The 26550-nt window shown below is 41.5% G+C and overlaps 2 long non-coding RNA genes across 2 annotated transcripts; one reads left to right on the forward strand and one right to left on the reverse strand.

The window, feature by feature from the left end:
* The first annotated feature begins 314 nt into the window (after positions 1-314).
* Positions 315-14892, forward strand: LOC103566471 (uncharacterized). Its single transcript, XR_548520.2, has 3 exons — positions 315-590; positions 6353-6444; positions 6743-14892. It is a non-coding gene; the product is annotated as an uncharacterized lncRNA (long non-coding RNA).
* Positions 5015-7073, reverse strand: LOC139084673 (uncharacterized). The gene is made up of 3 exons (XR_011542229.1): positions 6937-7073; positions 6407-6458; positions 5015-5565 (listed from the first exon to the last, which is right to left on the reverse strand). It is a non-coding gene; the product is annotated as an uncharacterized lncRNA (long non-coding RNA).
* Positions 14893-26550: the final 11658 nt, after the last annotated feature.

Here is a 26550-nt window from a genome sequence, read left to right on the forward strand (position 1 = left end):
TAAGGAGCATGCGTACCTAAAACACTTTTAAGTAAGAGAATAAAGTGGGAGAAATAAGGACACAAGATTGTGAAAATCAAAATCAGAGGGTTCAAAGCTGAGTGGTTTTGGTAGAAGGATAGACGCAGATCAAGAAAACACGGTAGGCGTGGTTGGCGGCATTTTGCATGTCCATCACGCAGCCCCGCACAGCCTCCCTGCATTACTCACGGTGACCAGAGAGGGCGCTAAAGGAACTGGCCCTGAAGTGACAAGCGGATTCCCCCGCCAGCCGGAAGTCCGCGGTGGGCGTGTCGGGGGCGTGGTCTGCGCTTGGAGGCGGGGCCGCAGCGGCCAGCCCCTCCCCCAGGGCCCTCAGAGCCGGCGGCGGCGGCGACCGTTGGGCGTCAGCGGACTTGGCAGCGGGGACGTTGGCGGCAGCGGCCCCTCAGAGCCTGGATCCTGGTGAGGCGCCGCCCCCGGTCGTGTGTGGCAGGTGACAGTCGCGGGCGCTGAGCAGGGACCAGACTCCGCTCGCGCTCCTCGTCCTGAACGCGCTGACTGACTGGAAGGTGTCGCCGCCCCGCGTGCCCCCCGAGGAGGATGTGCAGGTTTGTCCTCAGGGACCGAGGGCTCCAGGCCCGGCCGAGGGGGCACAGGGCGGGGCTCAGGGCGTCCGAGTGGCTCCTGAGCCCGGAGTCAGTGGGTTTGGCTCATTTAACTTGAGGCTTTGGGAAGCACGAGGGTAAAATAGGGCGAATTGTGCAGGATTTCAACTCTAAACAGCCTCGTCATTTCGGTCTTTTGTGCAATATTGAAATTTGAAAAACTGCAGAACGTAGTTTGTTAAAGACTTTATCAACGATTGATGTTGTGATAGCGATCGCGGAAAATCACTGTTTTGCAGTTGCATTTCCTGTCGGTGTCATTTGGGGCAGTTTTGAGAGAAAACTACAAACCGTAGATGTGGTGGTTCAGAGGGTGGAACTGAAGGGCGGATGTCACTGCTGGAGCAGGCGGATCAACGGTCAGAGAGCGGAGCGAGGGTCCCAGGGCCTGAGAGAGGGGGCTGGGCGTTCATGTTCAATGGGAACAGGGTTTGTATGAGATGGGGAGTGTTCTGGAAATGGATAGTGGCCGTGGCTGCACAGCATTGCGGATGGAATTAATGCCGCTGCGTGCACACTTAAAGACCGTCGGAACGGTAAATTTTGAGTTATATATATTTTACCATAATGAAAACAGATGATTAGGAGTGGGGAGCCCTGACCTTTGTGCCAGCTTGTCCTCAAAATGCGCGTTCAGCTTTCCTGCGATCATTTGGGGCAGAGGGGATCTCCTTTCTAGATCCATTATGCCCCCCAGGAAGTTTATCGTGGAGATTTAAACAGTGTAATTTCTTTTAAGTCTTGAAAAGTTTGCAGAGAAATTGGCTTTGGGGGAGAAAGGATTCCATCCTAACTCTTTATGGGTTTTCACCCCCAGATACTCACAGCGAATGTCCCCAGAGAGTGGGCTTCAGTTATCAGCGTCCACGCCTCCCAGAGGTGTTTTCACTGTGTTGTTGGAATTGTTATGTGCGGTGTTTTCTGTGTAAAGAGCTGAGAATTCTGAAGGCACAGGGTGGGGGGAAAGACTTTGTTTTGTCATAACTACATTCTCCCCAGTGAGTTACATTCTTACATGGTCTTGTGCCCTGTTGTAGATACAGATGTGCTGATAAGGAAACAGTTTGTAATTTTCCCAAAAACAATCAGGCAGAAAAAGCGGTTTTCCCACCTGTGCAGTAAGGTTTTAAGACAGACAAATTCCTGATACTATGGGATGTCAGAAAATTATGAAAATATAAAGAAACTTTTTCTTTTAAGCAGTTTGATTTTCATCATTTGAATTATTTTATTGAGGTCACATTGGTTTGTAAGGTTGTGTAATCTCAGGTGTATGTCATTATATTTCTGCATCTGTGTAGACTGCGTCATGTTCATCACCAAAGTCTAGTTGCCATCTGTCATCACACATACGCCCCTTTATCCCTTTCACCCTCCCCTACTCCCTTCCCCTCTGTTAACCTGGGATCTGGTCTCTGTATCGATGTGTTTGTGTATCTTCTTCATATGGATGGAATCATAAGATATTTGTCTTTCTCTGGCTGACATGTCAATTAGCGTTATACCCTCGAGGTCCATTCATGTTGTCATAACTGGCATAGCTTCATCTTTTCTGTGGCTGAGTAGTATTACGTTGTATATATACACACACCACATCTTTATTCATCTATTGAAGGGCACTGAGCATGCCTCCGAGTCTTGGCTGTCGTGAATAATGCTGCAATGAACATAGGGGTGCATATATCTTTTGCATTAGTGTTTTCATGTTCTTTGGATAAATAACCACAACTTGAATAGCTGGGTCATAGGTTAGTTCAAGTCTTAGTTTTTTGAGGAATCTCCATCCCGTTTTCCAAAATGGCTGTGGCAGTTACCATCACACCAGCCGCATATGAGGGTTCTCCTTTCTCCACATCCTATCCCACACTTGTATTTCTTGTATTTTTGATTAGCCATTCTGATGGGTGTGAGGCGATACCTCAGTGTAGTTTTGAGTGGCATTTCCCTAATTAGTGATGTTGAACATCATTTCATGTGCCTGTTGGCCATCCGTATATCGTCTGGGAAAATGTCTGTTCAAATCCTCTGCCCATTATTTAATTGGGTGTTGGGTTTTGCCGTTGATGTCGTTGAGTTGTATGAATTCTTTATATATTTGGGATATTAACCCCTTATCAAATATATGATTTGCAAGTATCTTCTCCCAATTGTTAGGTTGTCTTTACATTTTGTTGGTGGTTTCCTTTGCTGTGAAAAGCTTGTTAGTCTGATGTAGGCCTGTGTGTTTATTTTTTCTGTTGTTTCTGTTGCTTATGGGGACAAGGTATTCAAAAAGATACTAAGGCTGATGTCTAAGAGTGTACTGCCTATGTTTCCTTCTAGGAGTTTCATGGTTTGAGATCTTACATTCAAGTCTTTAATCCATTTTGAGTTAATTTTTGTGTACGGTGTAAGATAATGGTCTATTTTTATTCTTTTGCATGTGACTGTCCAGTTTTCCTAACACCATTTATTGAAGACTTTCCTTTCTCCCTTGTATGTTTTTGGCTCCTTTGTTGAAAATTAGCGGCCCTTCGACGTGTGGTTTATTTCTGGGTTCTCAATTCTGTTCTATTGATCTGTATGTCTGTTTTTCTGCAAGTAACATGCTGTTTTGATTACTGTAGCTTTGTAGTATATTTTGAATTCAGGAAGTGTGATACCTCCAGCTTTGTTGTTTTTTTCTCAGGATTGCTTTGGCTCTTTGGGGTCTTGTGTTGTTGCATGTAAATTTTAGTATTCTTTGTTCTATTTTTGTGAAAAATGTCATTGGGATTCTGTTTGGGATTGCATTGATTCTGCAGATGGCCTTAGGTAATATAGACATTAACTATGTTTATTCTTTCCATCCATGAGCACAGAAAATCTTTCCATTTCTTTTTGTCTTCTTCAATTTCTTTCAATACCCTCTTACAGTTTTCAGTGTATAGATCTTTCACCTCCTTGGTTAAATTTATTCCTGGATATTTTATTCTCTGTTTGGTGATTATAAATGAGTTTTTATTTTTGATTTCTCTTTCTGCTAGTTTCTTGTTAGTTATAGAAATGCAACTGATTTTCTTATGTTGATTGTGTACCCTGAAACTTTATTGTATTTGTTAATTATTGCTAAGTTTTTAGGTGGATTCTTTAGGGTTTTCTACATATAGAATCATGCCATCCACAAATAGTGACAGATTTACTTCTTCCTTTCCAATTAGTTCCCTTTTTTTTATTTCTTTTTATTGCCTAAATACTCTGGGTAGGACTTCTAATACTGCGTTGAATATAGTGGTGAGAATGGGCATCCTTGTCTGGTTCTTGTTCTTAGAGGTATAGCTCTCAGTTTTTCTCCACTGAGTATGATATTTCTTGTGGGTTTGTCATATATGTCCTTTGTTATGTATGGATGCTGTATCTTGTCAAATGCTTTCTCTGCATCTATTGAGATGATCATGTGATTTTTATTCTTCATATTGTTAATGTGGTGTATCACATTGATTGATTTGTGGATGTTAAACCATCTGTGTATCCCTGGGATAAATCCTACTTGATCATGGTGGATGATCTTTTTAATGTATTGTTGTATGTGATTTGCTAGTATTTTGTTGAGGATTTTTGGATCAATGTTCATCAGTGATAGTGGCCTGTAATTTTCTTGTTTTGTGTTGTCCTTGTCTGGTCTTGGTAGCAGGGTAATGTTGGCCTCATAGAATGAGTTAGGAAGTTTCCCCTCCTCTTCAATTTTTTGGAATAGTTTGAGAAGACTTTGTCTTAAATCTTCTTTAATGTTTGGTATAATTCTCCAGAGAAACCGTCTGGTCTTGACTTTTGATTTTTGGGAGGTTTCTGATTACTGTTTCTATCCCTTTACTTATGATTGGTCTATTCAGATTCACTATGTCTTCTTGATTCAGTTTTGGGAAGTTGTATGAGACTAAGAAATTACCTGTTCTTCCAGGTTATCCAATTCATTGGCATGTAGTTTTTCATAGTATTCTCTTATAATCCTTTGTATTTCTGTGGTATCTGCTATATTTTTTCCCAATTCATTTTAAGTTTTATTTATTAGTGCCTTCTCTCTTCTTTTCTTAGTGAATCTAGCTAAGGATTTATCAATTTTATCTTCTCAAAGAACCAGCTCTTAGTTTCATTGATCTTTTCTATTTTTTTTTTTTAGTCTCTATTTCATTTATTTCTGCTCTAATTTTTACTATTTTCCCCCTTATGCTCACTTTGGGCTTTGTTTGTTCTTCTTTTTCTAGTTCTGTTAGGTGTAGTTTAAGATTACTTATTTGAGAATTATTGTTTGTTTGTTGAGGTGGACCTGTACTGCTATAAATTTCCCTCTTAGCACTGCTTCTGCTGCATCCTGTAAGAGTTGGTATGTTGTGTTTTCATTTTCATTTGTCTCCAGGTATTTTTTGATTTCTCCTTTGATTTCTTCATTGATCCAATGGTTGTTCAGTAGTTTTTAAATCTCCCCATAGTTGTGCCTTTCCCAGATTTTCTCTGGTATGTTGTGTTTTCATTTTCATTTGTCTCCAGGTATTTTTTGATTTCTCCTTTGCTTTCTTCATTGACCCAATGGTTGTTCAGTAGTTTTTAAATGTTTTTAAATCTCCCCATAGTTGTGCCTTTCCCAACTTTTCTCTTGTTAGTTGATTTCTAGTTTCATAGCATTGTGGTCAGAAAAAGTGCTTGATATGATTTCAGTCTTCTTAAATTTATTGAGTCTTGATTTCTTTCCAAATATATTGTCTATCTTTGAGAATGTTCCATGTGCACTTACTTGAACATGCTGCTGTTTTGGATGGAATGTTCTCTATATATCTATTAAGTCCATCTGGTCTAGTGTTTCTTTTTCTTTTTCTTTTTTTTGAGGATGATTAGCCCTGAGCTAACATCATTCTCTTCTACCACTGGCAGCTCCCTGCTGAGCCTGGTGGGGTCGGGAGGGCTGATGATTAAACAAGAGGGATTAGTAAACACAGAGACCTAGAGCTGGTGTTAATTGGAGGGATAAGGATCTGGTCATGGAAAATAAATGGGGAGTCCCCATCAAGGGAGATAAAACAATCCTCTTCTATCTAGGGCCAGAGTGTGGTTCCAGTGGGAAGAAGAGAGAGAGGGAGAGGAGGAGAGAGCAAGAGAAAGAGAGATGGAATGAGAAAGAGAGTGAGAGACAAAGGGAGAGAGAGAGAGAGCAGGAGGTGCTCTGAGTGCAGACCAGAAAATGAACTCCTGAGGAAGGAGACTGAACTCCCCCATACAGAACAGTCAGGACACAGTGCACTCGGAAAACCGTAAAGGGGCTTCAACACTTTTGCGTAAATTTTGTTGAAATATACATGTAGCAGCCAAGTGGACACAGGCTCTGGCAGCATTGTAGACCTCTAGAATCCTGTGTCTGCAAGGTCTAGTTCTCCAAAAACTAGGACATAATAGGAAGTTTTATTTCTAGTCACTTTCCTTGCAATGAAATACCTGCCAACATGGTAATGCCAAACAGGCCGAGCCAGATATGTGTCATATGTGGTTGTAATAAAAATGAGAGAACAGATGAGAAATCCTCTGAGTGATTAGTTCACATGCATGAACTGACTGCAGGTTACTACATTGGAGAGGGATCAGTAAAGGGGCCTGTACACCTACCACAGTGAAAACAGACACCATTGTTGAAGGGACAGTTTCTGGTGGTCTAAGTACGTTAAATAGGTATATTCAGCCCTTTCTGATTTCCCTAGATCTGAGATCACCAGATGTCACCATTGAATGAAGACCCACGATTCTTCAGTTACCTGGAACATATGCGGACTTGGTCTTCCTGCTCCTCAAGGTCAGTATGTTTTCCTACAAATAAATTCAGACACGTCTAGTCACATTAAAGCAGATCCCCCTTTGTACATTAATAATCCAGTGTCCAACCCTAGCATAGGGACACACCTATCCTCAGTGTGAGAATAGGTTTAGTGAGAAGAATATTTCAGGAGGCCTCAGATACTGTATTGTGATGACTGGCTTGATTTCCTGTCCTGAGCTATTGGGCAGAATTTACCTTATCTAGGAGATAATCATCACCATATCCTCTGTCTGGAGTCTGTGCAAACACTTAAAAATATAACATTCTCTTACAGATTCTGGGAAACCATCCCACCTGCATTCTAAAAGAACTAAAACAATATCCAGCCTTCTCTTATCAGATACCCTGGTTGTCGATGGTTTACAGGAATTTATACACTGAGGCTGGACAGATGGAATGAACCTGTGAGCCCTCAAATGAAAATGAATCTTTGCTGCTACACAGAAACATTGGCCATTCATGCTCTACCTCTAGAGCGGAACAGACTTCTAGTTCCTCGAAGGACGATAGGGGTTGGGCAGGCTGGGAAGATCTGAAGAAGTCAAATAGTATTCATCCAGTGGGTCCTGTGGTATGTCATGCTCTACGTTCTCTGGCTGCTCCCCGCAGAGCCTGGTGGCGTAGAGAGGACTAATGATTAATCCAAGAGGGATCAGATATCATAGAGTCTTATTTGGTTTTGATGAAAGGCATAGGGAGTGCTCAAGAAAGCACAGAGGCTGACCTATTAAAGAGGGGAAAACTCCTCTATTTTTTGTGGGACAGAGTGCATTTGTCACAAGGGCAGGATATAGAAAGGACAGTAGGTGCTCAGTACAGTGTCCAAACGACAGGCTGATGAGGAACGAGGCTGAATTATCTCTGTACCATTCAGTTGTGACTCACAATATACAGAGTCATGTAACAGTGGCTTTCCCTCTTTCATTTAAGTTGCATTGAATTTTACGTGTAGTGGCCAAGTGCATACAGCTTTTGGGGCACTCTAGTATCCCAGAAATCTCATGCTATCAAGGCCCGTTTCTCTCAATATTGTGGCGTGATATAATAATATTTTTGTCTCCTTAAATTTCTTGCTATGAAATTCATGCAAATGCTAGCACATCTCACTCTGTAAACCACACAGAAGAGAACACGTGAGTGGAGAAAATCCCTGTGACTTCTTAGTTCACCCAGGTCAACTGGCTATGGGTTACAAAACTTGGGTAGTTAATAATGAGTGGGAACAATAAAAGTACCACAATGAAACAGAAAACATTATGAAAAAGGATAATTGATGGTTGGCAGAATGGATGATATATATTCAGCACTTTCTGCTTTTCCCTGAATCTGAGGTCTGCAGATATCACCATTGAATTAACAGCCCACAGTTACTCAGTTGACTCTTGTCCTTTCCCCTCCTCATGATCATTTTGGTTTTCTGCAAATAAATTAAGAGAAGGATGGTTACATTCAGCAGGCCCTCTTTCACAAATGCCTGATCCTGTGTCCAATTCTAGCACAGGGACATAAATATATGCAATGTAGTAACAGGCTGTTGTGAATGAAATATTCCAGGAAGTATTAGGTAAGGCCTTGTAAGAAGTCACCAGTTGGCTCTCTTGAGCCATTGGACAAATCTGCCTGGTATGAGAGGTCATCATCAGAGTATCCTATGTCCTGAGTCTGTGCAAATGCTTAAACATATCCTTTTCTTCAGAAATCCTAGGGAACTACCTACCAGCTTCCTAGAGGTTTGCCTCAATATTCATGCTTTTTCTATCTGAAAAGCTGTTAATGGTTTAGCAGAACTATACATTGAGATTAGACTGATGAGTGGAATCTACACACCGTCAAATCAAAAGAATCTTCAATGCTGTAGAGAAACAGTGGCCATTCATCGGGTAGGGAAGTTCCAGTGCCCTGCCTTGTTCAGAGAAACATACAAAGTAAGCCAGTGGCGCTTATGCTCTGCTACTCATATGACTCCTGAGATGAGATAAGACAAGACAAATCAAAGGAGATAGACTCTGGGTTGAGAGAAGTGAACCAGGCTACTGTCATCTCCAAAGATATAGCTAATGCTGCCAACATCCTTGGTCAGGCATAAAAACTCAAGGGACATTGCTCAAGGATAAAAATTAGAGCATTGCATGCAAGATAAGAGATTTACTCAAAATTAGGAGGCCTGAAAGTCACCTTCTATAACCAAGCTATAGAGGTACAGGTGTCTGGCAGGACCCCCTTGGGTCCAGTGAGAGGCCAGTGGGACAAACATGATAGAGTTGTGGTCTTAGACTAAGAATTGAGCAAATTTCACTGATTCATGAACTGTCTTATTTCAAAGTCAATCCTATAGCCTTTCCAACCAGTATGTAAGTATAGGGTCTGCCTACGGAGATTAAATCTCACCATCTAGACAGGCTGTGGGGAACAAAGAATATGGAGGCTACCTAGGAGATGAGTTGGAGTGTCATCCCCATTAGGATGATAGTGTTCACTGCCTACATCCAGAGCAGAGCCAACTTCCTGTTCCTCAGATGTCAGTTTACCATCATTGTAAGGCTGGTCCCAGTCAGACCCTTCTTAGCAAATTGAAGAGGGCAAAGCACATTCATCCTGTGAGTCCTGCAGGACTTCTTTCTTTTCAAATTTCTGCGGCTCCTTGCTATGCCAGGTGGAAGAGGGTAACAGAAGATTAAACTAAGAGGATCAGACACCATGGCGTCCTAGCTGGTTATGATGGCAGGTGTAGAAAGCGGCCACAGAAGCAAAGAGGCAGTCAGCTTGAGAGGAAAACACTATTCTCCTACATGAGGAGCAACGTGTGGCTGCCGAGGTTTAACAAAGAGTGAAAGAGGGAGGGGGAAAGAGAGGGCGAGAGCAGCAGATGCTCAGGGCATTGCCACATCACCAGCCAAGGATGGAGGTGGCTGAACGCTCCCTGTGGGCCACAGCCATGACTCCCAGCCCACACAGAGGACTAAAACAGTGGCTTCAACCATTTTGAGTACATTGTACAGAATTTTATAGGCGGTGTTGAAGTGAATATAGCCCTTGCTGTGTTATAGACTCTCAGATACTCTGCTTTCAAGGACGGTTTTCTCAATGCTTTGATATAAACTGAATTTGTTTCAGTTTCTTCTCATATATCCAAATGTTGGCAACATGCTGGCACCAAACAGGCACACAGTAGATATGCAGCCCACCCTGGTTTCAACCACAGAGGAGAGAACAGCTGATTGCAGGAACCCCTGAGTTTGGTTAGTTCATCTTGGGAAACTGACTCCAGGTTACTAACCTGAGAGGGATTAAGAAATGGAAACTCACACAGCTATCACAATGCCCTCATTACTGTTCCTTCTGAGACCCTCTCCATATTCTGCCCACCCATGACTGGCTCCTGATGATTCAGTGTTACCTGGGGGTGAGTGTTTCTTATGCTTATTCATCTTCCTTGTCTTCATGATTTTCTGCAAAGAAATTCAGAAACATCCCGTTAGCTATTTCCCACTTCACACTCTGCACACACCGTGGCTTCAATGGCCATAGAGACATAAATATCTGTGTATGAGTTAGTATTGTACTGAAGTTCTAAAGCACTGACTTTAAGAACTGCCCTAGCAGGGATTTCTGATCCATCAGGCAGTGTGTCTCTCATCTGGCAGATAAACATCCTGGTACGCTCTGCCTGAAACTGGCAAAAATTTAAATTGTCTCTTGTTCTGCATATCACTGGATACTTGTCCAGCACCCATCTCAACTTCTACAGTTGTATCCTGCACACTGCCACAAATCCTGCCATAGGCACACGCTCCACGTCCCTTTGTTACTGGGCACAAACATAGGCTCTTTAGCTGCCATACAAGAGGGGCCAAATAAAAACTGGAACAACAGGCTTATGGCAAGAAAAGGGTTTTTATTTCGGGTGATTGGCATCAACCTGGAAGACGAGAGTGAGCCCTCAAATTCATCTCGTCTTCCCAAAAGATGGGAGGCAAGGAGTTTTAAAGGTTGCAAGGAATGCAGCTGCTTGTAGAGAGGGGGAGCCTGTCACCTTGCTGGTTGGCGCTTTCCCACCAGCCTGCCTTTGGCCTTGCGAGGTTGTTTGCAGGAAGGGGGATGAGGAGATAAGAGAATCTGCAGGTGGCTGCCCTTGGTTGTCTGCTTCCGTGGTGGATGGTGGATTTTGGTGCCAGGAAGCCAGGCAGTAAGCAGGGAAAGGGGATGAGTGCTTTGATTTTACGCCCATATATGCTGGGTTTAATGGAGGGGAACCAATATCAGGGCTGGTATCACCTTCGCTCTCACATCGAAGCTCCTCCTTGCTCTAAGGAGAGAAAAAACAACCCTGTCCCAATGCCTCCATGGGGATTTCATAGGCCCTCCAGGTTGGCTTCTGAATGTTATTGAGGGGGATTCTCTCTAGGGAAAGTTTCTAGTCTAACCAACTTTTCCACCTCTGAGTTCCACTAAATCAAATACCTTATCCAACCCCACACAGGGAGGGGCTTTCTTTTTTCTGAAGTGTGGTTGTAAATATTCCCACATCACAGCTACCATCAACAGATTATCGGGTCCATTTGTAGATGAGAAAAATATCAAGGAATAAAAATCAATCACTCGCCCACTTTAGTCAAGACAGCCATCAGGCTGGAGCCTAGGAACTTTAGCCCAGGGCTCTTTGCCGTCTAACAAACTGCCTCCTGTCACCTCCTCCATTCTGTGCTCTAACACTGGGTGAATGCTGCCTCCTGCCCCAAAGGCCATGGTCCCTCAGGGAGGAAGCAGACATTTGGAACATTATGACCTCCACCCTGTGCATTTCTCCTCTCTGTTCCCACCCAGCCAGTCCTGGTCCTGTCGTGGCCCCAAGTGTGATGGGGAAACCAGGACAGCTGGTAAAAACATTATGAGTGGAGGTGTGAAGTCTCTTGTGAGCCAGGGATCTTGGAGAGGCTCAGGGCAATCAGGGCCTGTGGCCACCTTACCTGGGCTAAGCTTGCAGATGATGCTCTCTGCCTGCGTGTGTCCCTCAGCTAGTTGCTCTCTGAAGCTTAGACTCTGGTATTTGTCAAGGTCATTGTCGGTGAGGAGGTCCTTGATATGCTGATTGAGTAGGACCCAGATGTCTCTCCCTTCCTGTAATCTCTGCCATAACCAGATCAGCTGTTGTTCCTGATCTTTAATTAGAATATTGTATTCCCTAAGGTGGGATAGTAGAGAAAATTTAAGAGGGAGAAGTGATGAGTGATAGATTCTAAAGATTTTCAAAAATATTTCTGTGAGAATTTCCCCAAAGAGCGCTTGAACCAGAATTCTGGCACAAGTGTGGTGACCTGCCTGTGGCAGAGAGAGAGGAAAAGGTAAAACAAGGGCTCCCTCTGTATCAGAGAGTGTTCCTGCAAGATCCTTTGCCTTCCCATTCATTGTTTTCTTCTGTAAACCAAACCAGTGTCCTCCTAAACCTGCTTCAAATAGATAGCCCTCAGTCCCTCACTTCAGCCATGTCCATTTCCACGTAAAAATACAAAAAGCAGAGTGCCATACGAAGTGAACGAGTAATTAATTTAAAAGTATTTTCTGTCCTGACTCTCTCAATGTTCTTCTTGCTGCATCACTGTTCTGTCAGCTTCTCTTCCCTTTGAGTGAACATTTGCTTTCAGTTCTCTCAGTTATACACTTAGGGGTGGAACTGAGGTCATATGTATCTCTGTGTTTCACTTTTTCAGGAACTGCCAAACTATTTTCCAAAGCAAAGCAATGGCACCATTTCATACACCCACTAGCAATGTTCAAGAATTCCCATTGCTCCACAACCTCCCCAACACATGTTATTGTCTTTTATTTTTTTAAGTCATACTTGCTGCTGTGAAGGGATATCTCATTATGCTGAGGATTACATTTTCCTTATGACTAATGATATTGAGCATCTTTTCAGGTGTTCATTGTTTCATTTGTGCATATTGTTTAGAGAAATGTCTATAAACCATTTTTAAATTGGGTTCTCTTTTTCTTGCCTGGTTGTGAGAATTCTTTATGTATTCTCGATACCAGACCTTCATCAGATATGCAGTTTGCAAATATTTCTCCCATTCTCTGGGTGGTCTTTTCACTTCCTTGATAGTGTTCTTTGCAACACAAAAGTTTTTAATTTTGATGAATCCAGTTTTCCTATTTATTCTTGGGTTGCTTGTGCATATTTAAGAAAGCAGTCTAACCCAAAGTCTGGAATATTTACACCTATGTATTCCTGAAAAAGTTGCTTTTTGAATGAGAGCTTTCCTGGGTTTGGGGGAGGGGGGCATTTTTTAATTCTCTCTCCTGTCCATTGATTGATATTTCTCTCAATTGATATTCATTGCCTGTTGCCCCCTCCTATGGAGCGTCTAATGGCCTGTAACAGAGATCTGGGAAATGGTATCTATTAACATTCTGGCTTTGATTCAGGTGAGAGTCCAGGTCATGTGGTTGAGCTTGTCTTAACCCCACCAGTTTCACAAATTGCTCAGGGACTTTTGACCTATCGTTTTATTGTGTTGATCATCTTATCAGACTGCATGTTATATATGTATATTCTAGAGAAAAATCCTTTGTTGGAGGCAAAAATAGTATGATCCCCTATACTGTTATTTCTCTTTAGGTTTCCCTAAAGGTATATTTTTTGAAGATAAAGATGCAGAAAGATAAAGATAGATTTATTTTCAGGTCTTAAGAAATCATTCATTGCCTACTTTAAGCTTGCAAAAATATTTTCCTGGGGAGTTTTATAGTTCTAACTTTTACATATATGTCTATGATCCATTTTTAGTTAAATTTTGGATAATGTGCAAGAAGGCTGATATTTTCTAATATGGATATCTACTTTTCCATCACATTTGCTGAAAAGAATGAATTTTGTCCACTGAATTGCCTTGGAAACTCTGTTGAAAATCAATTGACCGTATGTGTAAGGGTCTATTTCTGGCCTCCCTCTTCTCTTCCATTGATTTATATTTTTCCCTTTTGAACAATACCCCATGATGTTGATTTCTGTAACTGTATAGTAATTCTGTAAATAGGTAGTCTCACTCATTCACCTTTATTCCTTTCTTATAAAAGTTTTTACTATACTTGATCACTTACATTTCCATGTAAATTGAAGAATCAGTTTGTGACCTTCCACCAAAATGCCTGCTGGGGTTTTGACTGGGGTTACATTGGATTTGTAGATAAATTTGAGGAGAACTGACATTTAACCATATTGATTCTACCAATCCATGACGAGGTTTATCTCACCACTAATTTAATTTTTTAAAAATTTCTCAAAGCGATGTTTTGTTGTTTTTAGTGTATTGGTCTTACACATACACATATTTTGTTAAATTTATCCCTAAGCATATAAAGATTTTAGATGCTATTTTAAATGAAATTGTATTTTGTGTTTCATTTTTCAAATACTCATTGCTAATATACAGAAATAGCACAGGTTATTTTTATTGATCTCATATTCTGCAACATTGCCAAACTCATTTATTAGTTTTAGTGGATATTTTTGTAGATTCCTTGGTATTGTTTACATACACAATCATGTCAGCTGTGAATAAAGATAGTTTCTATTCTTTCCAAACTGTATGCTTTTATTTATTTTTCTTGCTTTATTGCACTGGTTAAGATCTCCAGTATAATGCTGAATTGAAGAAGTGACAGCCAGCTTTGCTTTTTCTCTGTCTTAACAGAAAAACATTCAGTCTTTAACCATTGAGAATAACCTTACCAGTGTTTTTTTCAAGTATACCTTTCATTAGGTCAAAAGTGCTGACTTCTATTTTTATCACATTGGAGTGTTTTGTTTTTGGTCATGAAAAAGGTTTTTAGTTTTTTCAAATGCTTTTTCTGAATATATCAAGATAATCATATAGTTTTTCTCTTTTGTCCTGATAATATGGTTGATTTTTTTAATATAAAATATTTATTGAATTTCAGGCTATGAAAGTTATTTTTAATGTTTTAAACTATTTTGACAGCAAGATTGAGATATAATTTACATGGAATAAAGTGCATGTAATTAGATGTACAACTTAATAAGTTTGTTCATATATATACATCCATAATCAAGATAGTGAATATATCGATGAACTCCCAAATTTCCCTGTGTTCCTAATAATTCCTTCTTCACAATCCCATCCCAGAAAACCACTCATTGGTTTTCTGTCACAAAAGATTAATTTGCATTTTCTAAGGTTTGATATAAATGGAATCATATACTATGTGCATTATTTTGTTTTGACATTTTTTACTCAGAATAATTATTTTGAGGTTGACTCATGTTGTTCTGTGTATCCAGAAGTCGTATCACTAAACTGAGCACTATTTCATGAGATAAATACTCCTCAATTTGTTTTATTCGTTCGCTTGTTGATGGATTTGTGTGGTCTTCTGGCATTAAAAATAAAGCTTCTATCAACATTTTTGTGTGGATACATCCTTTCTTTTCACTTGGGTGGAATGGTGGTAACATATGGTAGGTATAGGTTTGATATTTTTAAAACTTTCAAACTGTTTTCTTAAGTAGTTGTACAATCTCACACTCACATCAGCAGTGTATGAGAGCTCTAGTTCCTACACATCTTTCCCAATACTTGGAATGGAGGTTCTTTTAATTGTAGCCATTTTTATTGGTATGCAGTGGTTTAAATTTGCATTTTCCTAATGATTAATTATTTAGAGCATCTTCTCATGTACTTATGTGCCTTCCATATATATTCCTTTGCTGAAGTATCTTTACAAATAATTTATACATTTTTTGTGTGAGTGTGAAGAAGATTGGCTCTGAGCTAAAATCTGCTGCCAAAAATCCTCTTTTTGCTGGAGGAAGATTGTTGCTGAACTAACATCAGTGCCAGTCTTCCTCTATTTTATGTGGGATGCCACCCCAGTGTGGCTTGATGAGTGGTGCTAGGCCTGTGCCTGGGATCCAAACCTGGGAACCCTGGGCCACTGAAGCGGAGTGCATGAACCTAACCACTATGCCACCAGGCTGGCCCCCATTTATCCATTTTTAAAATGTGTTGTTGGTCTTCTGATTATTGAGTTTTGAGAATTCTTTTATTTTTCTAGCTAGAAGTCCTTTATCAGATAGGTAATTTACAAATATTTTCTCCCTCAGTGTGACTTGCCGTTTTATTCTCCTACCAATGTCTTTTGAAGAGCAAAAGTTTTTAATTTTCATCAAGTCCAAATTATCAATTTTTTTATTAATTATGATTTTGGCATCATATCTAAGAAATCATTGTCTAACTCAAGGTTATAACAATGTTTCTACTATATTTTCTTCTAGAAGTTTTAAAGTTTTAAGATTTACATTGAGGCCTATAATCCATTCTAGGTTAATTTTTGTATATGGTGTGAGGTATGGATCCAATTTTATGTATTTATTTATTTTCATAGCATATGGATATCTCACATCCATATTCATTTGTTGAAAAGATTTTCCTTTACCTCTTGTGGAAAGATTATACTTTCTACAATGCTTTGCTTTTCGCATTTGTCAAAAATCTGTTCTCCATATAGGTTTCAGTTAATTTTTGGACTCTATATTCTGTTTCATTGATCTATATATCTGTCATAGCCAATACCAATCTGTTTTGATTACCACAACTTTACAATAGATCTTCAATTCAGGTAGAGCTAGCCATCAAACTTTATTCTTCCTTTTACAGGTGTTTTGGCTATGCTTGGTCATTTGCATTTTCATATTAATTTTTGAATCAACTGGTCACTTTCTACCAAAGACACTTGCTGGTATTTTGAGAGGGATTGCATTGAATCTTTAGATGGGACTGGGAGAAATTGACATCTGAACAATATTGAGTCTCCTGACCCTTGAACAAAAAATTTCTCTCCATTTTCTAGGTCTTCATTAATTTCTCTGTGAAATATTTTGTAATTTTAAGTCAGATTTATCCCTAAATATTTCACGTTTGATGCTAAATTACATTGCTTTTTACATTTTAATTAAGCATTACAATCACATAAAACACAATTGATTTTTGTATACTGATCTTGTATCCTGCTACACACAAATGCTTTTCAGGTTCAAGCTAGATATGGCAATGATCATATGTTTGGGGACTTGTGTATTTGCTTGGTGAGAAGAATTTTATTCCATTCACTGGGAGCTTTATTACCAGCTCGTGGAAGAGGAATACCTCAGCCCATATCAAGTCCTGTGTCTGGCAGAGATTGTACAGGGGCTCTTGTGGACCAATGCTTGTGAAATGTTGTGTCTGTTCTTTAATAAGCTTTCCTTTTTTTTTTTTTTTTTTTGATGAAGATTAGCCCTGAGCTAACTACTGCCAGTCCTCCTCTTTTTTGCTGAGGAAGCCTGGCCTTGAGCTAACATCGTGCTCATCTTCCTCTACTTTATACGTGGGACGCCTACCACAGCATGACGTGCCAAGCAGTGCCATGTCTGCACCCAGGATCCGAACCGGTGAACCCCGGGCCGCCGAGAAGCGAAACGTGCGAACTCAACCGCTGCGCCACCGGCCTGGTCCCTAAGCTTTCCTTAAGAGTAACCATTCAGTTGGTGAGGCTGCCAATTGATACTTGTTTTTAGCTGAAATAGTTGTAAGATGTACAACAGTTGTAAGATTAAGGGGCCAATGTTCTCCTTTAGTTTTAAAGTTAGTCTTCAATAATCTATTCCGGCATTATGTACTGCCAGGAGTTTTCGAACAGTGTGCAATGATAGGTCCATCAAACATCATGAGTTCGTGCCCAGTTCTGACTAATCTTACTTCAATGTGATCTATTATAAAATGATACCAAGAGCATTAACATAATTAATAGTGGCAGGCTCAGGAGGTTTGGCTGTGTGACACTCAGTAGCTTTGGAGGCAGTGGCTCTTACTCCATACCTGAAGTAGGTGTCCACTCTGATCACTATTTAAGCCTTGGGGCTCTGATTCTGCAGCAGAATCTGTAGTCCCTTGTTGTGTCAGCTTCATTCCCCACAAGGGAGTATGAATGGCCTTCAGTTTAAGTTATGTTATGGTTGGTGCATAGAATATTTAAGTCACCTCTTTAGTCACTGACTTTTACAACCAATCATGGAAAGCTTGCTCACCTGGATGACTCAGAAGGTCACATTCCCAGTGGGTCAGATGACATGTCTCAAAGAAACCAAGCATCCATTTGTCATTCTGTGTCTCTGTAAAATTCACCCTTAATGGGCTAAAACATGGCTCACAAATGGTTTTAAATGTGTTTTATTTATGTCTGTCTAATGGTTTCTAAAGTCCAGTTCCTCAAATGACTTGACTTTATAGTCCAGTTTTTGTTTTCCAATGCTCTACCTATTTAACAGGACACAGGAGTCAATATAAATAGATTTATTACAATTAGTTTATAACCAAACAATCAATCATTATGTACCTTACATATAATCTATACATTGGTCGATTATCTCTTTCCTTCTTTTACCTGTTTCCTGTTGGATCCCGAGATGATGTAACATTACTTACTTGCCACTTCCACTGAGATTTCTAATTGTAATTCTAATATCTGTTAAAAAACAGTTGTTTTGCCTTGTTCTTCATCAAAGACACCATAGGATATGTTTAAATCTGAATATTTGTGAGCATCGCTAATAGTTAATATCTATGGTAGTCAATTATTTGCTTAGGTCAGAGACTAAAATTTGAAAATAAGAAGTTCGTTCTTTATTAATTTTTCTCTTTTCTTGACTGCATCATTTCTATTTAAGGTGTGTGTGTGTGTGCTGTTGTACTGATCCCCGATCTCTCTTAGCAAAGTCATCGTTGGCCTAAGCCATTGTAGATAATCTGTGACAGAATGATTGCAGATCATGGGCTAAATAGTTAGTGTCGATTGAGTCTGAAATTTTGCTAAACATGGTTTTCCGGAATCGTGTAATGTTACTGTGAGCCAGCTCCTCTGCCACTTCAAAAGCCCCAAACCTTTTTCTCCACCACTTTGTGGACATTGTCACAAACCCAGTTCACCCTCTTCCTGTGTCACCTACCATAGGATATGTTTGTTTGCATGGCCCTAGAGGCAGAGCCATTTTCCAGCTTGTTTAAATGCATTAAGGGCCTCCTGTTTCTGTAAGATCAATGGAAGTAAGTGGTTGTCTGTTATTTGGCATTTGGGCCATCATTAGGGTCTGTTGGGGAATTTGTTTTCTCCAGAAGTCATTAGGTTCTGTTAAATGCAATCACTTTTCTCTTGCTACGCTATGCTTGATCCCACCCATGCATTATATTCCCTAAAACTTCATTTTCTGTGTAGGCCCTTGACCTTTTTCCTATGCATGGCCCACCCAGAGAGCACTCTTAAGTCTTTTCAAGTCCACCTCTCTGCTCCTTCTGTTGGTTTTGCTGTGATCAAAATATAATATGTGAGGGGCTGGCCCTGTGGCTGAGTGGGTAAGTTCACACGCTCCAATTTGGCCCAGGGTTTCGCTGGTTCAGATCCTGGGTGCGGACCTAGCACTGCTCATCAAGCCATGCTGAGGCAGCATCCCACGTAGCAGAGCCAGAAGGACCTACAACTACAGTATACAACTATGTACTGGGGTGCTTTGGGGAGAAGAAGAAGAAAAAAAGAAGATTGGCAATAGATGTTAGCTCAGGTGCCAATCTTTAGAAAAATAAAACATAAATAAATATGTCTGAAATGAAACACAAGAAAGGGTCCCATGCCAAGGATTTCTGACTTCAATTATGATGGCTGGGACACTTCCTGAAGGACATTCTTCAGATGCTTTTGACCTGAAACTTTGGGAAGTAGAAAGCCCAGCATGCTCAGCCAGCTGCCATTCATCATCTTCCTCCTTTCACCAGGATGAGCTTACTGTTGTCTGTTATTGATGTTTCATCTACAGACAACCCAGGCTAAGCTGAGAAGGGTCATCTTTCAGCTCACTTCAGTAAGGATTTGTATACCCTCCCTCAGCATCCCCCAGTACAATTAGGACAATGCTTTACCCACAGGGGCTCAGTAAGCACACTCATTGAACTCAACTAATTTAAAATCCAGGTTGTCTCAGTAAGCAGATTTGTTCTAGTTTAGAGAATTGGATGGGTTAACAGAGGAGCAAAAGAGGGGCGTTATTTATTCTCTTTCTAAGAGTACAATGTCATTGTGCTCATCAACCACGTGAGAATCAGAGAGCCAGGATGTTAGCCCCAGAGCCCCCTACAGTCTCGCCATAAATTTAAAAGTCACTTTACTCCCTTCCTATCTTAGGTATTTCATCTGAAAATTGAGGATAAAATAAGTTCTAAAATTCTAGAAATGTGGCCAATATTGAAATTACTTTTCATGTGGAGAGAGTCTCTTGATGTCTGGAAAGCATGTAACCTATCAGAGAGAAGACAGATCATCGCTGATCATTGATGGCGAGGATGAACCTGTATGACTTATTAAACTTGCCTCTGTGTTTCTCCGGTTGACCAGGAAATAGTAGCTATGATACCAGCAATTTCCTCTGGAGACCTTGGTGGTGGCGCCTGCTTTGAGCCAACACAGAGCCCAGGTGTTGGCTATATCCTGAAAGGCTGAAATCTGGCTGAGGTCCAGGGTTGTTGGGCCAGGACAGGTCATCCATGTGTTGGGAAAAACCAGAAGGGGTCGACAACCATTGAGCTCATCCCTAGATGTCATGTGGCATTGGCCACTCCCTCCAATGACCCACCCCACTGCAATTCTCATGACTTCCTGGTTACTAGGCTGAGCGCTCTGTGAAAGGTGGACTATTTTATTCATCTCTGCACTCATGGCTCCTGGCACTGACCCGAGCACTGAGGAAGCTCTCAGCGATGTTCTTTTGCTGACCAGATGAAAGTTATTGCAAATCTCCAACCATATCACTACATTCCTATCCTAAATGTCCCATCAGGGATGCTCTGCCCTCTCTCAGGATGTAGCATCTCCCCTTCCTTAGAGGTGCCTGCCCTGCACTCTCCATGTCCTATGCCACTCACCTGTGCTGAGCTCTGATGAAGATGGGACTGTCCTCAGGGAATCCTCTCAATGGTTCATTCTGTCATTAGGAAGAGATGTCCTCGGCCTACCCTTCCATCTTCTGGGCTGCCACAACACCACGTTTTGTTGAAGCTGTTTGCATTCTTCCTCTCACTGCTTTGATTTCCTCAGGGAAGTCTTGTTGGTAATCTGAACTCCAAGTTCTTCACGCGGCATGAGGAAAATTAAGCACTCAAAAAATACTTGAGATATTGTTTGTAAAGCCTTTCTTAAATGTAAATGCAGAAGAATATTATTAGTATCACCACTTCAGATGCAAGGGTCCCCTTACCCTGGCCCTTCCTGACCTTAGGGCACAACTGTTTAAGGTGAGAAAGGACATCTCCAACCCTTCTCCAAATGCCGTTTATCCCTCTAAGCCCACAACTAGTTGGAGGGTAGCTCCAAGGTTAAGGCTGGGGGTCTGGGACAGAGCCTCATGGTCACATCCTCCTTCTGTGGAAATTGGTGCTTCTCAGCAGTAGAAACCAACCCCGATCCATTCTATGGACTTCTTTGGCAGGTGCACAGGTTCACTGTGGAGTCAGTTACTCTCACAGACCTCTCTGCTCAGCTCAGGTTGCACCCTGAGGAGCTGGATGATGCTGTGTGTGTTCCTCAGTTTCCCTTGACCTTTCTGACTCACCTTGTCCTTATTCTCACCTCCTTTGGCAAACTCTGCTCCACGTTACCTGATCCTTCTTTGGGTTTTTCTCATACATTAAACCTGCTGAATTTCTTTCTTCCATCTGCTCCCTCAGTTGTGTGTTTTCAGTGTGTGGGCTCAGCTCACGCTCCTACAGGAGACACACAGAGAAGGGACCAAGGCCAGGTCTCGGCTGCATTCCCAGAGCACATTTAACACACATCTCAGTCCTGCATGCACTCAGAGAATCTGAATAACAGCCTTATCTTACTGATGAGGAAACTGAGGTCCAGAGAGATTAGGAGATTTTCCCAGGCTCCCTCACCACTTGATGGCAGCGGAGCCACAAGACAGCCTTGGCTGCAGCTTCTGTGTCCAAAGCACCTACCATACCCTCCACGAACTTGAAAATAAAGAAACAAATTTCTGGAGACTTTGGATCAAACATAGGTATTTCCATTGTTAAAGCAAAAATATCAGAAGGCCCTGTGGCTGAGTGGTTAAGTTCACGTGCTCCGCTGCAGGCAGCCCAGTGTTTCGTCAGTTTGAATCCTGGGCACGGACATGGCACTGCTCATTGGACCACGCTGAGGCGGCGTCCCACATGCCACAACTGGAGGGACCCACAATTAAGAACATACAACTATGTACCGGGGGGGCTTTGGGGAGAAAAAGAAAAAAATATATCAGAAGGGCCCTTCTTGGGACAAATCTTTTACTACAGTTAGGTACTTCTATTATTTATATTCAGTTTTTAATCACTGGCTGATAGATGGGGATCAGAGGACACAAAGGTACTGAATAATACTTACCATACTCACAAATAAAGTGCACTTCTGTGATCTTCTGTGAAGCATCTGGCTCCTGTGACAGCAGGTCTCCTTCCTGAGAGCAGGCACTCTGTCGGCCTCGCTCACCCCGTCTCCCCAGGGCCTCCACAAGAGCTGCCAGACAAAACGGTCAGTAAACACCTGTCAAGTGGACAAAAATGCTCCCCTGGAGTACTTGACGTTTACCAATGTTCTCTTTCCCAACTGTCTTCTCAACCAAAGGCTATTTGGCGTCAGTGTTCTTGCCCTAAAAGGCAGTCTGAGATTCAATACCGCACCGCCAGGTACCAAGTGTGCTTTAGTGCCTGATTCCATTACCCTCTGCAAGCAGACTCTTCTCAAGTAAAACAGAGAAGAGTATGTAACAGATAATCTATAATAGAGAAGAAAGTATAATGTAAAATAGAGAAGGCAGCATTGACCACAAGAGTTTTGGATGCGCTATCATGCAGCAGACAGTGCTCCAGTCCCTGGGCACGAGCTGCAGAGCTAAAGAACACCTCCACCAGAGTCAATGTGGGACCTGTTAAAAAGCTCTGGAGATAAGGCCCAAGAAACTGCATTTCAGACAAAACTTCCAGGAGATTTTCATGGGAGGAAAAAGCCCAGCATTAAACACACAGCCTAGCACAGAGATCTCAAAAGCCCTTGTGACAACAAGATTGACTCTACTGGAGGAAAGCAAGTCCTTTGTCCACGGTGGCCTTTCCATGGAAAATGTTCCCCTTTCCAAGAAGGGTTCCTGTTTGATGTGGGACAAAACGAGGACCCTGTTTCTGCAGTCTGGGCTTCTAGGACTTCCATTGTCCTTGGGTTTTCTCTGCTCTAATCACTGGATCTCAGCCCTCATATGGGTCATTTCTTTTTGAAGACCTCTGTTACTCTGTTCTCCTCTTGGAGAAAGGGGTAACAGAGATCGTTTCTTGAGCTCCACAGTTCTAGGGTTTCTCTTAAGTCACCTGGTGAGCTGAAAGAAATCATGACTGATAGATATCATGTCAATAAAGAGGATCCTAGAGGAGCATGAGAGCTCTCCCTAATGGAAGAGAGTCAGAAACATGACATGGTCCATATCAGACCTATTCAGGCGGGCAGGATTAAGGGCAGGATGCTGCCACGAGGAGGAAGAGGTAGAGCCAGAGGAATGTGAGAAGAAAGAAAAAAATAATAATGAAGATACAAAAAATTGGGGGGCACAGAGCCCAGAGGCAAAGCCACGTGTCACAGTGGATTATTCCTAGGCCTTGAAACCTAATCGAGGAATTCCTGGTGCAGTTTGCCCAGCTGGATTTCCAAATTATTTTGGATCAGTGACTTCTTTAGACCTTCCATTTTCCACCTTTTGGAACTGGAATCTGAATAATTGTTATCCTATTTCTGTCCAACCACTGCACATTGGACTCAGATAAGTTGTTTCTTTAGTTTCACAGGTCTACAGATGGAAGTGAATTGTGCCCAGGAGCTGTGCTTAATGGACACACTCAGGAGCCTCATACACACTTGATGCAGATGATTTAGGTGAGATTTTGGACTTCTGAGCTGATGAGACTGACGTGATATTTTGTACTCTGAACTGAGGCTGTCATGGGATGAAACTTTGGGAACCTTAAAAGGGAGGTGAATGTATTTTGCAGTTGGAAGGGGCACGTATCCCTGGGAACTAGAGGCTGGCCTGTGGTAAGCAGAATTTCTAAAATGATCTCCAAATATGTCTTACCCAAATCCCTGGACCTTGCTGATGTGATGAGTCACCGTCCTCTGATTGTGTTGTTCTAGGGCATCACTGACTTTAAGATGGGTATGTCATGTGGGTGGGCCAGATCTAATCACACGACTCCTTAAAGACCAGAGCTTCCTCTGGCCAAGAGGAGAAGACAAAATCAGAGACAGTCAAGCATGAGACGGACTCCATGCACTGTTACTGGTTTGATGATGGAGAAGGCCTCATAAGAAAAAATAAAAGCTGCCTCTAGAAGCAGAGAGTGGCCCCTGGCTGACAGCCAGCAGAAGAAATAGGAACCTCAGTCCTACAACCACAGGTAGATGAATTCTGCCAAATAACTGGTGAGCTTGGAAGAGGAGCCTGAGCATTTGGTGAAAACGCAGCCAGCTGACAACTGATTTCAAGCTTGTGAGACGCTGAGCAGAGAACCCAGCTTTGTTGCTGCAGACTTCTTACCTACAGAAATGTGAGATAACAAACGTGTGTTGTTTTAAACCACTGTTTTTGTAATCCATTAATATGCAGCAATAGAAAACTAATTCAGATGCTTACCTCTATCTCCAGATTTTTTAATTTTCAGGAACATGTATGCTAATCCCTGTAAAGCGAAAAAATCAAAGACTCAGAGTAAAAATCTTGTGCTCACCTTCATGTGACTTGTAATGTGAAGGACACTATGAAGGGCATTTCAGGCATTGGAGGAAGGTCTCTTTAATGTTACCAACCAAACATCTGGAAGACTGCAGACAGGATAATCCTGAACTCCACATACGTTGTCTGCAAATCCATCCTCCATCTCTGTTTCCTATGGCAGATGTTTCTCAGCTCATCAGACAGCTGTTACAGCAAGCACCTGTGACCAGCGTAAGCGAACCAACTCAAGGAGAGCAATAGAACAGACACTATCTTAAGTTTCCCTCAAGTCCCCGGAATGCACTATTTCCTTGAGCTGTCATTAAAGTGAGAAAATGATCCATTATATAAAGTCCCAATCTAATCAAAATTTAAGCTTAATGGTGTCTGTTTTCCAAATTTTTCTTCTGCTCAGGTCCAGTCATGGTGACCAAGAACTGAGGATTGACTGCAAAGGGGCTTGAGGGAATTTGGGGAGGCAAAGAAAATGTTCTAAAACTGGACTCTGGTGATGGACAACTCTGTAAATCTAAAATCATTAGTTTGTACATTCAGAATTAGTGAATTTTATTATGTTGCGTTAGTCAGTGTTCTTCAGAGAAACAGGACCAATGGAGATTTATTATGAAGAAGTGACTCATGCAATTATGAAAACTAAGAAGCCCCATGATTGGCCATCTGCAAGCTGGAGACCAGGCAAGCCAGTGGCATAATGCTAGTCTGAGTCCAAAGGCCTTAGAACAAGTGGAGCCAATGGAATAAACACCAGTCCAAGGGCAGGAGAAGAGCAATGTCACAGCTCCAGCGAGTAGGCAGGAAGGAAAAGGAATACACTTTTCCATTTTTTCTTCTCTTCAGGCCCTCCAAGAATTGGACGCTGTCCACCCACATGGAGGGAGGCAAAGTATTCCACTGAGTCCACTGATTCAGATACTAATTTCACCCAAAATACCTCCACAGACATACTCAGAAATGATGTTTAATCTGAGAACCCCTTGGTGCAGCCAAGTGGACACAAAATTAACATCATATCTATGTAATTTTTTTTAAAAAAAGGTAACTTTAGTTTTCTACTCCAACATGTAAAGGGCTTGGAAGTCATGACCTCATTCTCACAACAAGAAAAGAAGCTGAACAAACTGAAAATCGACTCTTCCTAGATAAACCAGAGAATTGAAGGGCAAATTGCCACCCTAAAAACTAGAGAGACAGGCTAATGCCCGGAGTCACAGCTTAAAGGGAACAGATGCTGCTAGAGCCAGCAACTGCTAGGAACACTTAAATGGTAGTTGACCCATTGCTGGAAGCTGAAAGTGGAATGGCTTGAGAATTTAAAACTCCTGGGGGGCTCAGACTTGAGGGGAGTCCCCACACTTTTGTGAGTTTTACCTCCAGGAGCCTGAGCAGGTTCTCATGATGAAGATCAGAAAAATCCCTAGAGGATCAACACTACCAGCTTCAAGACTTGCTATAAAGCTACAGCTACCAAAACTGTGGAACTGGTGAAAACTCAGACAATTAGACCAGTGGAACAGAATAAGAAATAGATCTACATAGATACAGTCAACTGATCTTTGACAAAGGAGCAAAAGCAATTTAATGGAGAAAGTATAGTGATAGTCTTTTCAACAAATGGTACTGGGGCAACTGGATATCTACATGTGAAAAAAAAAATCAACACGGAGATCTTATACCTTTCACAAAATGGATCATAGACCTAAATGTAAGGTGTAAAATGATAAAACTTCAAGAAGATAACATAGGATGAAATCTAGGTGACTTTGAGATTGGTGATGACGTTTTAGATACAACACCAAAAGCACAATCCATGAAAGAAAAATGGATAAGTTGGACTTCATTAAAATTAAAAACTTCCACTCTGTGAAAGACACCGTCAAGCTAATTAAAGACAAGCCACAGGCTGGGAGAAAATCTTTGCAATGTATCTTTTGAAGGACTGTTCTCCAAAATGCATGAAGAACTCTTACAACTCAACAATAAGAAAGCAAACAACCCAATTTAAAAAAATGAGCCAATGATCTAAACAGGCACCTCACCATAAAAAGATATACAGATGGTAAATAAACCTATGAAAGATGCTCAAAATGATTTGTCATTAGGGAATTGCAAATTACAACAACACTAAGATACCACTACACACCTATTAGGATGGCTAAAATCCAAAACCCGATAACACCAAATACTGGCAAGGTTGTGGATCGATGGGACTCTCATTCATTAGT

This window comes from Equus przewalskii, chromosome 7 (genome assembly GCF_037783145.1).
Source record: "Equus przewalskii isolate Varuska chromosome 7, EquPr2, whole genome shotgun sequence".
Taxonomy (NCBI): Eukaryota; Metazoa; Chordata; class Mammalia; order Perissodactyla; family Equidae; genus Equus; species Equus przewalskii.